Here is a 17,408-nt window from a genome sequence, read left to right as displayed (position 1 = left end):
TCATTTATACATGTTCATCACAACCTACAGATCACAGTGGATCTACAAATACACAAAACATTTAATATCAGGCAGAATATGTTTAAAATTCTACTTACCTTTCTTAAAACCTTTCAGGTTGTTCATATTTGTTCAGGTTATTCACATTTTTGTGAAATTCTACTTTGTTTTAGTGTAAATACATGAAAATATTTATATTTACAAAGAGAGAAATTTGGAGTTGTGAGTATTTATAGATTATCATGATAGTATTTTACTGGTTTGACCCACTTTAGATCGACTTGACCTAAAATTTTTTTAACATCCTTGATTGTTAACATCTTCAGCGTAATTTTTGTATTTCTCTAATTCATCCCAGGGGCTGGATTGGATCCTTTGGCGGCCAGTTTTGGCCCCCGGGATGCATGTTTGACACCCCTGGCCTAGACAATAATCCACCCTCCCTCACAGTTTTGATATGCAAATATTATTAATATGCAAAAGCACTGAAAAAGCATCTTGTAAACACTTTGGCAGAAATTGATGCAAGTGTATTTATATTGCTTTTTCAAATAAAAAGAACAAGTGAACTCAAACCTCCTCCTTCACCCTGAACTCTGGGCATGTGTGGATCGACTCTTTCTGTTGAAATTCAACAGTTTCCAGGTTGTTCCATACACAGAAACAGTTGAATCTGGTCCCAGTCATGTGTCTGTCCAATTAGATTCAATTCACACATCAATTTTAGTTGAGTTCTAATTTTAAATGTGTGGGAAATGGGATTTCAATGTTCAGTGTAAATGTCCACAGAGTCCACATTCCACAGTGGATGTGGACAATTTAGTTCCAGATACAAGAGATTGTTCTAAGCTACAGGTGGATCCAACTGGAGGAGAATCGGAGTCGTTTGGAATTTTTGATGAGTTTTGGAAAATGTCTCAGTGATGACAGATGGAAAACTGTAGATGTTGTGACCTTGCTGTGACCTTGAACTTTGTCCTACTGGGACCAAAATGGACTGGGTTGGTCCCAGGGCCTAGGCCTATCTGTGGGGAAGATCTGGGAAAGATGGGTGGAAGAGTTTTCACCTAAAGTTACTAACTAACTAACTAACAAAGCAAAGTGATCACAATACCTCCTGGAGGAGGGAACAGTGAACCTCCACAATATCTGCATTTGAATAAATACCTAAAAATATCAGTGCAGTACTGTTAAATATCAATACATTATTGTGAAATAAAATATGATATATTGCAGAACTGATATTTTCTTACAGCCTAGTCATTACAGGCTTCGTTTTAATAAAAGAGTAAATGTTCTTTGGACTTTTACTGTCCATTTATACATCACATGTTAAATCAGCTTCTGACAGACGTTTGTTCGTCATCTGCTTTGTAAACACACAGTGATAATGAGCCACAATTATACACGATTTTCACGTCTTCTTCAAAAGCCCAGTTATTTCTCAGTACATGAACTGAGATTTTCCACAAAGTCGGTGGAAAACACTGGAAAACCTTTCAGATCCTGTGAAAACTGAGGGAAAACCTTGGATTACCTTCAGATTATGTGGAATAGTTTAACACATGCAATAAACAGATTGTTTTTTTAATATATATTCACGTTAAATTCTTTATGACATGTCACACATCACTGCTGTGGGAATAAACTCATGTCTGTTGAAAGCTTTTTTTTTTTTTTGGTGACAATCTAAAACCTGGTGGGACCCACTGATGGGTCAGGACCCAGTGTTTGGGACTAAATGACGCTAAATCCTAATAAACTACAGTGGAATGGTGTTCAATAAAGTACATGTAGGTGACTTTACAGAATATGAAACACAGTAAAACACAACGTGAACGTCTCAGAGTTTCAGACGCTGAAGAAACGAAGGCGTTAATCGGATCCAGGACCAGGACTCTGGAGCGGCTCCTCGGTTTGTGGCCTGATGTTTTCTGCTTGGGGTGACAGATTCCTGAAGCTGATTGGTCCACCGCAGCAGACCAGCTGATACTGAGGGATGGGGAACGCAGTGGGCTGTCGCCATGGCAACCAATTACACAGGTCGTCATCAGCAGCAGCAGTAGCAAACGTTCGTATGGACGTTAGAGTTTCGGTCTGTGAGCGGACAGTCAGAGGTCAGGATAGGCCTAGGCCCTGGGACCAACCCAGTCCATTTTGGTCCCAGTAGGACAAAGTTCAAGGTCACAACAAGGTCACAACATCTACAGTTTTCCATCTGTCATCATTGAGACATTTTCTAAAATTCATCAAAAATTCAAAACGACTCTGATTCTCCTCCAGTTGGATCCACCTGTAGCTTAGAACAGTCTCTTGTATGTGGAACTAAATTGTCCACATCCACTGTGGAATGTGGACTCTGTGGACATTTACATTGAAAATCCCGTTTACCACACTTTTTCATTTACATATGTTTCTATCTGGTTACCTCCGCCAAGGAGGTTATGTTTTTGCCAGGGTGGGTTTGTTTGTTTGTTTGTTTGTTTATTGGTTGCTTAGTTAGCAGGATAACTCAAAAAGTTAAGGATGGATTTTCATGAAATTTTCAGGAAATGTGATACTGGCACAAGGAAGACATGATTACATTTTGGTGGTGATTGGGGGGGGGGGGCACTGATCTGCCTTGGCGGAGGTCTGCGCTCTCCAAGTGCTTTTCTGGTTGTTTTTTTTTTTTGTTTTTTGTTTGTAGTTAATATTTCATATAATTATAATTTCATTTTTGTATTTTTTGTTTATACTTTATTATTATTATTTCACACTCTTTTATTCAGTAATGTTGGTTCCTTTGTTTGGATTGAACACAATCCTGTTCTGATGTTAGTTGTGAACTAATAGAATCTGAACATTTGAACAGGATCTGAAACTGGAATGTCTGTGAACAGATTTCAGTTTGAACACAGTTTGAACATTTGGTGATAGAACATTAGATCCTGTTGGGATCAAATAAAAATGTGTTTAGGATTTGTGCAGATTTCTGCTGGAATTCAGTTCTTCTAGGAAATAATCATTTTAACAAAGAGAAACAAACAAAAAATTGCCTTTTTAACAGTATCACAATATATCATGATATATCATATCAGGATCCTAGTATTGTGATTCGCATCGGTTCACCAGATTCTTGCCCATACACAGCCCTAGTGATGCCTGTTCATTTTAAGAAGGATTTGTCTAAAATGAGGATATTTTTAGTCAAAGTTAGTTGCTGTTGCTCTAATCCTTCGTCGGAGCTCCTCCTGATTCCGATCGTCAACACATGAAAACATTTGGGGTTTGTTTTTGACCCGTCAGACTCTATTCACACGAAGAAGGCGTTCCGTTTGCGTTCGTCTGGTTCCGAGTCCACGACCTTTTACTGTGTGTTCTTTTATATTTCCATCTTAATAAGCAACACTAATAAAATGTGATTTTGAAAATAATCAAATCAGTTTTATGTAATTGTTTATGAAGAACATAAAACAGGCGTAACTAAAGAGGATCGTAAATTAAGTGTAATTATCGCAGCTTCTTTCATTTAAAACAATGACTCATTATTGCTGTGCACATCCACAGACACGACACATACTTGGATTTAATGGGATTCACTGACGGCGGAGCAGCCTGGGCCGTAAATCTCGGCCTCTTTTACCTCAAAAATCCCTCAGAATCCGTGACTGCTGTCGGTTTTACGCCTGTCGTTCAGTCAAACGGTGTAATAATCCAGTAGGTGTGGTCACTTTTCGGGGGCACCGCCGCTCTACCTTCAGCAGACTCTGCTAATAGGCCTGTTCTGACTCTGCCTCGCACTGATTGGGACCAGATGTGAGTGAGTTGCACTCTGGGAAAAAAAAACGGCTGAGATGAGAGACAGCGAGGCCGCCAGAGCCGCAGTAAATTCGTGGAACGGCTAATGAATAAAACAACAGCGGATTAAATGTGCAGTGGCTAAAAATAATTTGATTAAGAATCGGATTTCGGAGGCCAAATGGTTGGAGTCGGTGGTGCTGGAGACAGCTGCGTCTTTCTTCCGCCATATTTTCCTCCTAATGAGCTTCCAGCAGATTCCGGCAGACGTCCACGCAGGCTTTTTTTTTTATTTTTTTTTTTTATGGCCATTCTGGGCAGAGCTCCGGCCTGATGAGTCAGTTGTCATCGCGTACGATTGCTGTTTCAAATGTTTCGCAGTGTTTTCAGTCGGGTTCAGTCGGGGTCAAACCCGAGTCAAAACACGTCCCAGTTCAGCCAATAACACGCCTCCATCAGCGCCAGTTAGAGATAGAACAATACGAACATTTCATGTCACTGTTATTAGTGTTGGGCAAGTTACTTTAAAAAATTAATTATAGCTACTAGTTACTTACCCAAAAAAGTAATTGAATTAGTAACGGAATTACTCCTTCAGAACTATAATTAGTTACCAGGGACTGTAATTATTGCGTTACTTTTTTGAAAAACCTTCAAATATGTAAAAGAAAACTGATTTTTTGAGCATGTTTCATGGGTCAGTTGTCTAGAGTAGAACAGCTGACAGGTACTGCATTAAACTACATATTTATTGGAGTGTGAACAAAATTAAAGACATTATCCATGAAATAATAAACAGTGTCATTCCTTTGTGGATTCTACTGCCTCTCCTTCTTATTCTTTGACAAATTTGAGTTCAGGAAGACAAGGGATCGAACTTTTGAATCTTAAGGCGACTTCTGTCTGATAATGTTAGTGCTGTCGGAGAAAATACTCATTTAGATGGAAACGATGTTCAGCTAAACGGAGCTGCTTATCCATGCCTTTGGTGAGGCTGGGGTCCACCAGGGCCAGGCTGGGGTCCACCAGGGCCAGGCTGGGGTCCACCAGGGCCAGGCTGGGGTCCACCAGGGCAGGCTTTTCCAGCCCTTCAGTGCAGATGTGCATTTCTAGAAGCAGATGCTCCTCCAGTTAATCCACATCTGCACTTTTTTCAGTCCTCCTCCTGATCCAGCAGGAAATGTGTTCAGTCTGATAACTCCTCCCCTAAATTAGCTGATAACTCCTCCCCTAAATTAGCTGATAACTCCTCCCCTAAATTAGCTGATAACTCCTCCCCTAAATTAGCTGCACACAGTTGCGTTCAGGTGCCTGTGTTGTGCTGGGACAGTTCAAGCTGGTAGATGTCATTAGTCGTTCAGTTGAAGGGGGCGTGGTCAACTCAGACTCATGGACACACAGGTGAAGCATGAAGGCAGTGTGGACAATGTGAACAGAAGAACGGCACGTAAACAAATCGGTTCTTATCACTTAAGAGTCATTCAAAAGACTTGACTGGTCCTCGAGCGTCACATCTCTCGTGCCTGGCTGAGCGAGTCAGGACAGATAACAGCTGATATCAGTGCATAGTAACGCACCGCATTTCACTGCCGGTAACGGAGTTGTAACGTTTCAAATAGTAATTAATTAGATTACCTGTTACTGGAAAATAATAACGACGTTAGTAACGCCGTTATTTTTAACGCCATTATTCCCAACACTGATGGTTATTGTGACCAAAATTATCACGGTTATTATTATTATCGCTGGTATTGTTGAAATTGTGCTCAAATTGTTCAAAAAGTACTGATACACACACTGAAATAATTAACCAAGTTGTATTTGAAAAACAAAACAAAAAAACAAATTAAATAATAGGCATAATGTACTGTCTGTTGCAGAAACATTCAAATATTAACATAAACATCAAAAATACAAATGTGCATTAAAGATGGAACCTTATGGACACTGTTTGACCATTTTCCAGATAAGTTTGAGTTTTTAGGTTTTTTTTTTTCAGACATCGAAATAGATGGATAGGATGGAGGTCTCTCTCTCTCTCTCTCTCTTTCTCTCTCTCTCTCTCTCTCTCTCTCTCTCTTGCTCACAGCACCGTGAGTTTTCAAAGTGTGGTAATCACACGGTTATCATGATAATTACAGTTTAAATGGTAATTCTAACCGCTGGGAATTTTACTGCGGTTTATTGTTGCAGCGGTAATCATTACATCCCTAGTACCGGTCCAGGATCACATGACCGGTCACACATCACATGACCACACACTGATCACATGACCACACACTGATCACATGACCACATACATGTAAATGTTTGACATCAGTTTGACTTTTGGACATGTGCTGGTTTCCTTCCTTTTAAAGGCTCATATTCTACTAGATTAAATCCTGTTATTGTCAGTAAATCAGGTGGAAAAACAAACCAAAGACGTTGGACACGTCCAAACACTGAGGACGTTTGACAGAAAACTGTCAGAACGGACATGTTTCTGATGTTCTGTCCACACAACAACATGAACTGTGTCTAACATGTCCAAAGTCTGCTCCTGTCTGTAGTAGTAGATGTCCAACCTGTGGACACTGTGGATAATTCTGTCTGTAGTAGTTGTTGTTACCACATACACTCAGTATAGGTCTGATACTGATACCAGTATCGGAGTATCTGATACTGGTATCAGTATCGTGCATCTCTAATATCTTGTTAATAATTTAATAAACACATATATCCATCTGTTTTTCTTCAACTTTCACTCGTGGTCAAACTCCGCCCCAGAAATGATGACTTGACATTTATTACTATAACTGACAAAACTGACACAACTATCAACGTTTTTCTCCTGAAACCCGTTGGTCTTTATGGTCCAGATCCAGGTCCAGATCCATCAGAACCACTCAGACCCTTTAACTGCAGTAGAAGTAGAATCCCAGCTCCATAATTCACCATGCAGTGCACTGTGGAAGCTGAGGCAGGTGAAGCCACACAGGCAGGCTTTGTGTGCTGCTGGTTCTGGGTCCAGGTGGGACTCCTCAGGGCCTGCAGCTCAGACGCCTTTCAGACAGATGAAGGCCACTCTCCAGAACACTCAGCGGCTTTGGCACCGTTTTGGCACGACACGAAATGAGAGCCAAGTCTGGAGGAAATGGTAATGACGCTGCGGTTTTTATTTGCAGGTTTGATCGTCTGAAGTTTCACAGCAGCAGGTGACGAGATCTGACCTTTAGCTCCGGTTTAGTCCTCCACCAACAGGACTGAGGACACTGTTGAAAAAAAAAAAAAACATGAAAAAAAAGGTAATATTCTGGCAGCAGGGGTGCTGAAAAAATACTGCTAAATAACAGAAAATAACCATCTCATAAAAATACGGTAATTTTCCATAATTAAAATGCAGTTTTTTGTCCTAACTTTACATGAGATTTTGCATATATATATTTTTTTATAAACCTGATCTGCAACATATTTGAGTGTAAATCAATTGCTAATTTTTATTAGAACATAATTAAGTTTCTTAAATAGAACTTTTTTTTTTTTTTTTTTTTTGCATATTATCTCCATAAAGTGAGTAATAACTAGTATTAGAGCAGGCATGTCCAAAGTCCGGCCCGGGGGCCAATCACGGCCCGCGGTCAGATTTTATACGGCCCACAGCTTGGGTTTTAGAATGTATTATTTATGGCCCGCTTGGACCGTTGAACAGAGTACATGAATCATAAAAGGTTCAAAATGCAGTTTCTCCTTTCACCTCATGGTGGCAGCACCACTCTAACTCTATCTGGCTCTGTGACTTTGCCGTGAACCCTTTTTGCTAATTTCTAACCATGGCGCCTGTAATAAAAAAACGAAAGTTGACAGTGAGGGCCGCTGCTTCCAGGAGAGATGGGAATTACAATTTTTTTTCACTGAAAATCAAGGCGATTGTGTTTGCCTAATTTGTCAAGAGACTGTTGTCTTGTTTAAGGAATTCAATGTAAAGACACACTAGCAGACAAAACATGCTAACGCATACGACAAGCTAGCAGGGAGTGAGCGCTCCGAAAAAATGAAGCAAATTCAAGCTGCTTTAAACTCAACAGTGACTCTTCATTTGAACCTCTGAGTTCAGTGAATTCACCACCAAGGCAGGATACCAAGTTGCCAGGTTAGTTGCCTATAACTGCTGGTGTTCTGTACTTGTAGATGTGACACAGAATATTACTTTCTGAATGATTTTGTGAAAGACAAGAGTAAGAGTCATATGTTTTCATCTTAAATGTTAACAGACTTTGCATTACTGAGTAATATATGAGTAATGATTACTCATATAAGTCATGTTTAAAATGAATGTGGGGTTAAGAATTTTATCAACTTGGATGTTTAAGATACTCCACACAGTTTGTTCTATGTTATGTGACTCCAGATGTGAAAGGAAGGCAGAAATGTTTTTTTTTTTTTTTTTTAATTTGTTCACACCTGAGTGGCTTAGATTTGGTTACATTGCCATTTAAAAAAAATGATATTGTGACAATGAAAATAAAATTGTTGTAGAACAGCGCATTTATATGTAATTTTTACTGTTTAAAAAATTTCCAAAGGGACCACTGGCCCCTGGCAATGTCCACATTATCAGATCTGGCCCTCTTTAAAAAAAGTTTGGACACCCCTGTATTAGAGTATGTTCAAATGTCAGAAAACATCAGATTAGCTGGATTAAAATGTTTTTATTTCATAGTTTTCACACAGTTTATCACTTTCTGATATTACGTTTTAAATACACACTATAAAAAAAAAAAAAAAAAAAACGTCAAAAAATGGTATTATTCCGGCAGCAGGGGTGCCAACAAAATACTGTTAAATAACAGAAAATAACCATCTCATAAAAATGTGGTAATTTTCTGTAATTAAAATACAGTTTTTTGCCCTAACTTTACATGAGATTTTCCTTTTTTTTTTTTTTCTTTTTTTTGACTTTTTAATGTTTAATAAAGAATATTTACATGTATTAAAACAATCCAATTCCCTATTAAAAAAAAAAAAAAAAATGTATATATATATATATATATATATATATATATATATATATATATATATATATATATATATACAGTACAGGCCAAAAGTTTGGACACACCTTCTCATTCTTCGCATTTTCTTTATTTTCATGACTATTTACATTGTAGATTCTCACTGAAGGCATCAAAACTATGAATGAACACATGTGGAATTATGTACTTAACAAAAAAGTGTGAAATAACTGAAAACATCTCTTATATTCTAGTTTCTTCAAAGTATCCACCCTTAGCTCTGATGACTGCCTTGCACACTCTTGGCATTCTCTTGATGAGCTTCCAGAGGTAGTCACCTGAAATGGTTTCCACTTCATAGCTGTGCCTTGTCAGGGTTACTTCGTGGAATTTCTTGCCTTATTGATGGGGTTGGGACCATCAGTTGTGTTGTGCAGAAGTCAGGTTGATGCACAGCTGACAGCCCTATTGGACAACTGTTAGAATGCATATTATGGCGAGAACCAATCAGCTAAGTAAAGACAAACGAGTGGCCATCATTACTTTAAGAAATGAAGGTCAGTCAGTCTAGAACATTTCAAAAACTTTGAATGTGTCCCCAAGTGCAGTCGCAAAAACCATCAAGCGCTCCAACGAAACTGGCTCACATGAGGACCGCCCCAGGAAAGGAAGACCAAGAGTCACCTCTGATGCTGAAGATAAGTTCATCTGAGTCACCAGCCTCAGAAATCGCAAATTAACAGCAGCTCAGATTAGAGACCAGATGAATACCACACAGAGCTCTAGCAGCAGACACATCTCTACAACAACTGTTAAGAGGAGACTGCGTGAATCAGGCCTTCATGGTCAAACAGCTGCTAGGAAACCACTGCTCAGGAGAGGCAACAAACACAAGAGATTTATTTGGGCCAAGAAACCCAAGGAATGGACATTAGACCAGTGGAAATCTGTGCTTTGGTCTGATGAGTCCAGATTTCAGATCTTTGGATCCAACCGCCGTGTCTTTGTGCGACGCAGAAAAGGTGAACGGATGGATGCTACATGCCTGGTTCCCACCGTGAAGCATGGAGGGGGAGGTGTGATGGTGTGGGGGTGCTTTGCTGGTGACGCTGTTGGGGATTTATTCAAGATTGAAGGCAACCTGAATCAGCATGGCTACCACAGCATCCTGCAGTGACATGCCATTCCATCCGGTCTGCGTTTAGTTGGACCATCATTTATGTTTCAACAGGACAATGACCCCAAACACACCTCCAGGCTGTGTGAGGGATATCTGACCAAGAAGGAGAGTGATGGAGTGCTGCGCCAGATGACCTGGCCTCCACAGTCACCGGACCTGAACCCAATCGAGATGGTTTGGGGTGAGCTGGACCGCAGAGTGAAGGCAAAAGGACCAACAAGTGCTAAGCATCTGTGGGAACTTCTTCAAGACTGTTGGTAAACCATTTCAGGTGACTACCTCTGGAAGCTCATCAAGAGAATGGCAAGGGTGTGCAAAGCAGTCATCAGAGCTAAGGGTGGATACTTTGAAGAAACTAGAATATAAGAGATGTTTTCAGTTATTTCACACTTTTTTGTTAAGTACATAATTCCACATGTGTTCATTCATAGTTTTGATGCCTTCAGTGAGAATCTACAATGAAAATAGTCATGAAAATAAAGAAAATGCAAAGAATGAGAAGGTGTGTCCAAACTTTTGGCCTGTACTGTATGTATATAAATAATTTTCAGTGAGACTCAGTTGTCCAATCCACTGATAAAAACTGTATTTGGACAGTTTATCAGTGCTTATACATGTTATACATTCACAAAAATACATTTGTTCAACATTTTTGTTGTGAAACCTCCTGTAATTACACAAGATATTTGTCAATTAACAAACAAGTCTGGTTCAACTGACAGAACTAATACTTCTGTTACCGTTAATTGTCAGTAATTTTATCGTGTTTTATTTATTTATTTTTTTACAGTATTAAACATTAAATTAACAGTTTAATCTCATAAATAGAAAAGAAATATTTGTGAAATTACGATACATTTGCAAATATATTTGAACTGTATTTTTCTGTGAAAAAATAAAAAAAATCTTTAAAAATTGGACATTTTTTGGTTATTCACTGTTAGTTTTTTCATGTTATTTTACATTTGACATGTAAAATCAGTCTATTTTTTTCATTTTATTGATATTTTCCTGTATCTGAAAAATACAGGAAAAATCTGTAAAATAAACAGTGAAAGTTCTGTTAAATTACAGATCTTTTTTTTTACAGTGTACCTGACTGATGTTCAAGATCAGCCTTTATCTGGGATTTTAAGGATAAACCTGTGGCGGGGGGGTCAAACTCATTTCAGTTCAGTTCCACATTCAGCCCAGTTTGATCTGCAGTGGGCCGAACCAGTCAAATAATACCAGTGAGAGAGGAAATTACATAATGATGAAGTTTACATCTACAAAGTTTCCTTAAAAATCTGAATAACACAAACACCTTGAATTTTCTTAAGAAAAACAAGTGCAATTCTACAATATTCTGCCTCGGTTTGTCAGTTTATCATTTCCACATGTGTGTTACAATCACACAAAACATTTAGTAACAGGCAGAATATTGGTAAAATTGCATTTACTTTTCTTAAGACATTTCCGTTTGTTCATATTTGTTCAGGTTATTCACATTTTTTGTACAAGTATAGGTTGGTAATGTAAACATTTTCATGTAATTTTACTTTTTTACACCAAAAAAACAAAGAGAACATGTGGGGTTGTCATTATTTATAGGTTATTCTGATCATATTTTACTAGTTCTGACCCATTTTAAATCTAATTGGACTGTATGTGTCTGTATGTGGAACCGGAATTAAAACGATTTGACACCAGTGATTGTTAATATCTTCAGTGTAATTTTTTCATTTCATAAATTCATCCCAGCGGCCGGACTGGACCCTTTGGGCGGCTGGATTTGGGCCCGGGGCCGCATGTTTGACACCTGTGCTGAAGGGAATTTTCATTGGTATCTATTTGATTTGATTTGATTTATTTACTTATTTCGAACATGCAAAGAAACAAAATAAAACAAAACAAAATAAAACATTTAAATGGACAGAATCTATCTTCAAGCACATACAAGTCTGAATTTTGCAAAAGGAGTAGGAAGAAGTCTAAACTGATTTAATCCAACCCCTCAGTGCTTTTACACCTTTATCACTATCTTAATACAAGAATCAAACTATACTATTTTCCTGATTTTAGCATCGAACCACAGCAAATCCATCCTGCAGTAACTGAATTACACACAACAGTATGATCATGTCAGTACAGTCGTACAAACAGACTCAACAATTCAACCGTTTTATTCAATAATTGCAGCAGATTTATCAGTACAACATCATCCATAAACAAACAGGCCTCAGTGTCATTATTAAATACTGGACCTCTCAAGAATCAATTCTTTATATCTGTTTTTAAACTGAATTATGTTTGATATTTGTTTTTTATCTCCACACACAGTTTTCCTCCACAGATGGTCATACAGAAACTTTTTCACCTAGTGCCTACTTTAGGAATCTTTAAATTTAACTTTCCCCTTAAATCATAGTCTTCCTCTCTTTCGCAGAACATTTCTTGAATATAATATATTTCCAAAGATCATCACGATTAGTCGACGTAGTCAACGTAATCGACCATGAAAATTAGTTGACGGCGATTTTTTTAGTTGTCACGTCGTTTAACTATTGACCGCGGCACCTTTGGGAATCCATGCCCACATTGACACCTGCAGCTGTACAGCCACACCTCAGAGAGAGAGAGACCCTGTTTTATAAGCCCACCCCCCCCACCCGCCCCCGGTCCGTGCCTACATCATTCAAATGTCCCGCCCCCTCAAATGAAAGTTTGTGAAGATTCAGGAGATAGGGAACAGGTAAATGAGTGTTAAGTTTCAGTTTCTCGTCCGCAGTCCATGCTGCAAAGTAGGGATGAGGACTAGGGATGTAACCATTACAATAGTGATAAACTGCGGTAAAATTTCCGACGGTTAGTATTACCGTTTAAATTCTAATTATCATGATAACTGTGTTCGATTAGCGCACTTTGAAAACCACGGTGATACCGCTCATTTCCTGGAGAAGCAGATCCCCCTAACGTGTTTTAAATCCTCATTCTTTTAGAATATTTCCATTTGTTCATTAAACAGTTCAGTTAAATATGAGTGTGTTTCACTGTGTGTGTGTGTACACTAGTGTATATGTGTGACACTGGGAAGGGTTTGATCTGGGAAGTGTTCAAACCAGCTCCACTCAGACCTGTCCAAATACTTTTTTTTCCCCACTCAAAAAAAACCATTCAGGAATCAATAGGAGAATTGATAAGGAATTGGATTGGTAAACAGAATGGACAATGGACAATACTGATCCAATCCTCTCAGTTCCACCCCTGGTGCAGATGTCTGTTCTGTCCACAAGGTTCCATCTTTAATGCACATGTGCATGTTTGATGTTTACATGTTCATATTTCAGTGTTTCTGCCACAGAAAGTACATGGTGCATGTTATTTCTTTTTCTTTTTTCTTTTTTTTTTTTTGCAAAATATAACTTGGTTCAGTTATTTCAGTGTGTGTATTAGTACTTTTTGAACATTTTGAGCACAATTTCAACAATACTGAGATAATAATGATAACCATGATAACTTTGGTCACACTAACAGTGATATGAAATTTTCATATGGTTCCATCCCTGATGACATATGCCATGGCTCAGGGGATAGAGCAGGTCATCCAATAATGAAGGGTTGGCAGTTTGAACCCTGCTCTGTCCTAGTCATGTGCTCTTGTGTCCTTGAGCAAGACACTTCACCCTCCTTGCCTCCAGTGTCACTCACACTGGTGTATAAGTGTGTATGAATGTTCGGTGGTGGTGGGAGGGGCCGTAGGTGTGAATTGTCAACCACGCTTCCATTAGTCTGGCCCAGGACAGCTGTGGACACAGACCAAGGTTATTATCGTTAACGAAAACTAACAAAATGACCAAAACTAGAACTGAAAAAACATTTTCGTTAACTGAAATAAATAAAAACTATAAATTAAAGAAAAAAAACCAGAAACTAACTGAAACTGTATTGTGTGTTTACAAAACTAACTAAAACGGATAAAAATTATGGATAAAATTCCCTTCGTTTTTGTCTTTGTCGATGTCGGATTGATACGAAATCGATTTATTTCACTCTAGCAATTTTGGCTAGAGGCACCATACAACACTTGACGGTCTGTCACTTCTCGTCACTTGTCATTTATAGTCGGTTTCTCGTCTCCACTCTACCTGGAAACATGAGGCCCTTTTCCACCAAAAGCCCAGGAACTTTATTACCAGGAAATTATTTGAAATTTGAAAATTATTTCAAAGAGTTCCTGGTCATTGAGGTTCCATCGCACCAAAAGTTCAGGGTAATTTATTCAGATCAGGTTGATGATGTATGAAGAGCAGAACCAGAACCTGTAGTCCAGTTCACGTACGAGGAGCAGAACCTGTAGTCCAGTTCACGTACGAGGAGCAGTACCAGAACCTGTAGTCCAGTTCACATATGAGGAGCAGAACCAGAACCTGTAGCCCAGTTCACGTATGAGGAGCAGAACCTGTAGTCCAGTTCACGTATGAAGAGCAGAACCAGAACCTGTAGTCCAGTTCACGTATGAAGAGCAGAACCAGAACCTGTAGTCCAGTTCACTTATGAGGAGCAGAACCAGAACCTGTAGTCCAGTTCACATATGAGGAGCAGAACCAGAACCTGTAGCCCAGTTCACGTATGAGGAGCAGAACCTGTAGTCCAGTTCACGTATGAAGAGCAGAACCAGAACCTGTAGTCCAGTTCACGTATGAAGAGCAGAACCAGAACCTGTAGTCCAGTTCACGTACGAGGAGCAGAACCTGTAGTCCAGTTCACGTATGAAGAGCAGAACCAGAACCTGTAGTCCAGTTCACGTATGAAGAGCAGAACCAGAACCTGTAGTCCAGTTCACGTACGAGGAGCAGTACCAGAACCTGTAGTCCAGTTCACATATGAGGAGCAGTACCAGAACCTGTAGTCCAGTTCACATATGAGGAGCAGTACCAGAACCTGTAGTCCAGTTCACGTATGAGGAGCAGAACCAGAACCTGTAGTCCAGTTCACTTATGAGGAGCAGAACCAGAACCTGTAGTCCAGTTCACATATGAGGAGCAGAACTAGAACCTGTAGTCCAGTTCACTTATGAGGAGCAGAACCAGAACCTGTAGTCCAGTTCACGTACGAGGAGCAGAACCAGAACCTGTAGTCCAGTTCACTTATGAGGAGCAGAACCAGAACCTCTAGTCCAGTTCACCAATGAGGAGCAGAACCAGGACCTGTAGTCCAGTTCATGTACGAAGAGCAGAACTAGAACCTGTAGTCCAGTTCACGTACGAGGAGCAGAACCAGAACCGGTAGTCCAGTTCACGTATGAAGAGCAGAACCAGAACCTGTAGTCCAGTTCACGTATGAGGAGCAGTACCAGAACCTGTAGTCCAGTTCACGTATGAGGAGCAGAACCAGAACCTGTAGTCCAGTTCATGTATGAAGAGCAGAACTAGAACCTGTAGTCCAGTTCACGTACGAGGAGCAGAACCAGAACCTGTAGTCCAGTTCATGTATGAAGAGCAGAACCAGAACCTGTAGTCCAGTTCACGTATGAGGAGCAGAACCAGAACCTGTAGTCCAGTTCACTTATGAGGAGCAGAACCAGAACCTGTAGTCCAGTTCACGTATGAAGAGCAGAACCAGAACCTGTAGTCCAGTTCACTTATGAGGAGCAGTACCAGAACCTGTAGTCCAGTTCACGTATGAGGAGCAGAACCAGAACCTGTAGTCCAGTTCATGTATGAAGAGCAGAACCAGACCTGTAGTCCAGTTCATGTATGAAGAGCAGAACTAGAACCTGTAGTCCAGTTCACGTACGAGGAGCAGAACCAGAACCTGTAGTCCAGTTCACGTACGAGGAGCAGAACCAGAACCTGTAGTCCAGTTCACGTACGAGGAGCAGAACCAGAACCTGTAGTCCAGTTCATGTATGAAGAGCAGAACCAGAACCTGTAGTCCAGTTCACGTACGAGGAGCAGAACCAGAACCTGTAGTCCAGTTCACGTATGAAGAGCAGAACCAGAACCTGTAGTCCAGTTCACTTATGAGGAGCAGAACCAGAACCTGTAGTCCAGTTCACGTACGAGGAGCAGAACCAGAACCTGTAGTCCAGTTCACGTACGAGGAGCAGAACCAGAACCTGTAGTCCAGTTCATTTATGAGGAGCAGTACCAGAACCTGTAGTCCAGTTCACGTATGAGGAGCAGAACCAGAACCTGTAGTCCAGTTCACGTATGAGGAGCAGAACCAGAACCTGTAGTCCAGTTCACGTACGAGGAGCAGAACCAGAACCTGTAGTCCAGTTCACGTACGAGGAGCAGAACCAGAACCTGTAGTCCAGTTCACGTACGAGGAGCAGAACCAGAACCTGTAGTCCAGTTCATGTACGAGGAGCAGAACCAGAACCTGTAGTCCAGTTCATGTACGAGGAGCAGAACCAGAACCTGTAGTCCAGTTCACGTACGAGGAGCAGAACCAGAACCTGTAGTCCAGTTCATGTATGAGGAGCAGAACCAGAACCTGTAGTCCAGTTCATGTATGAAGAGCAGAACCAGAACCTGTAGTCCAGTTCATGTATGAGGAGCAGAACCAGAACCTGTAGTCCAGTTCACGTACGAGGAGCAGAACCAGAACCTGTAGTCCAGTTCACTTATGAGGAGCAGAACCAGAACCTCTAGTCCAGTTCACCAATGAGGAGCAGAACCAGGACCTGTAGTCCAGTTCATGTACGAAGAGCAGAACTAGAACCTGTAGTCCAGTTCACGTACGAGGAGCAGAACCAGAACCGGTAGTCCAGTTCACGTATGAAGAGCAGAACCAGAACCTGTAGTCCAGTTCACGTATGAGGAGCAGTACCAGAACCTGTAGTCCAGTTCACGTATGAGGAGCAGAACCAGAACCTGTAGTCCAGTTCATGTATGAAGAGCAGAACTAGAACCTGTAGTCCAGTTCACGTACGAGGAGCAGAACCAGAACCTGTAGTCCAGTTCATGTATGAAGAGCAGAACCAGAACCTGTAGTCCAGTTCACGTATGAGGAGCAGAACCAGAACCTGTAGTCCAGTTCACTTATGAGGAGCAGAACCAGAACCTGTAGTCCAGTTCACGTATGAAGAGCAGAACCAGAACCTGTAGTCCAGTTCACTTATGAGGAGCAGTACCAGAACCTGTAGTCCAGTTCACGTATGAGGAGCAGAACCAGAACCTGTAGTCCAGTTCATGTATGAAGAGCAGAACCAGACCTGTAGTCCAGTTCATGTATGAAGAGCAGAACTAGAACCTGTAGTCCAGTTCACGTACGAGGAGCAGAACCAGAACCTGTAGTCCAGTTCACGTACGAGGAGCAGAACCAGAACCTGTAGTCCAGTTCATGTATGAAGAGCAGAACCAGAACCTGTAGTCCAGTTCACGTACGAGGAGCAGAACCAGAACCTGTAGTCCAGTTCATGTATGAAGAGCAGAACCAGAACCTGTAGTCCAGTTCACGTACGAGGA

The sequence above is a fragment of the Sphaeramia orbicularis genome, unplaced genomic scaffold (genome assembly GCF_902148855.1).
Source record: "Sphaeramia orbicularis unplaced genomic scaffold, fSphaOr1.1, whole genome shotgun sequence".
In the NCBI taxonomy this organism is placed as follows: Eukaryota; Metazoa; Chordata; class Actinopteri; order Kurtiformes; family Apogonidae; genus Sphaeramia; species Sphaeramia orbicularis.
Note: the sequence above shows the minus strand (reverse complement) of the source record.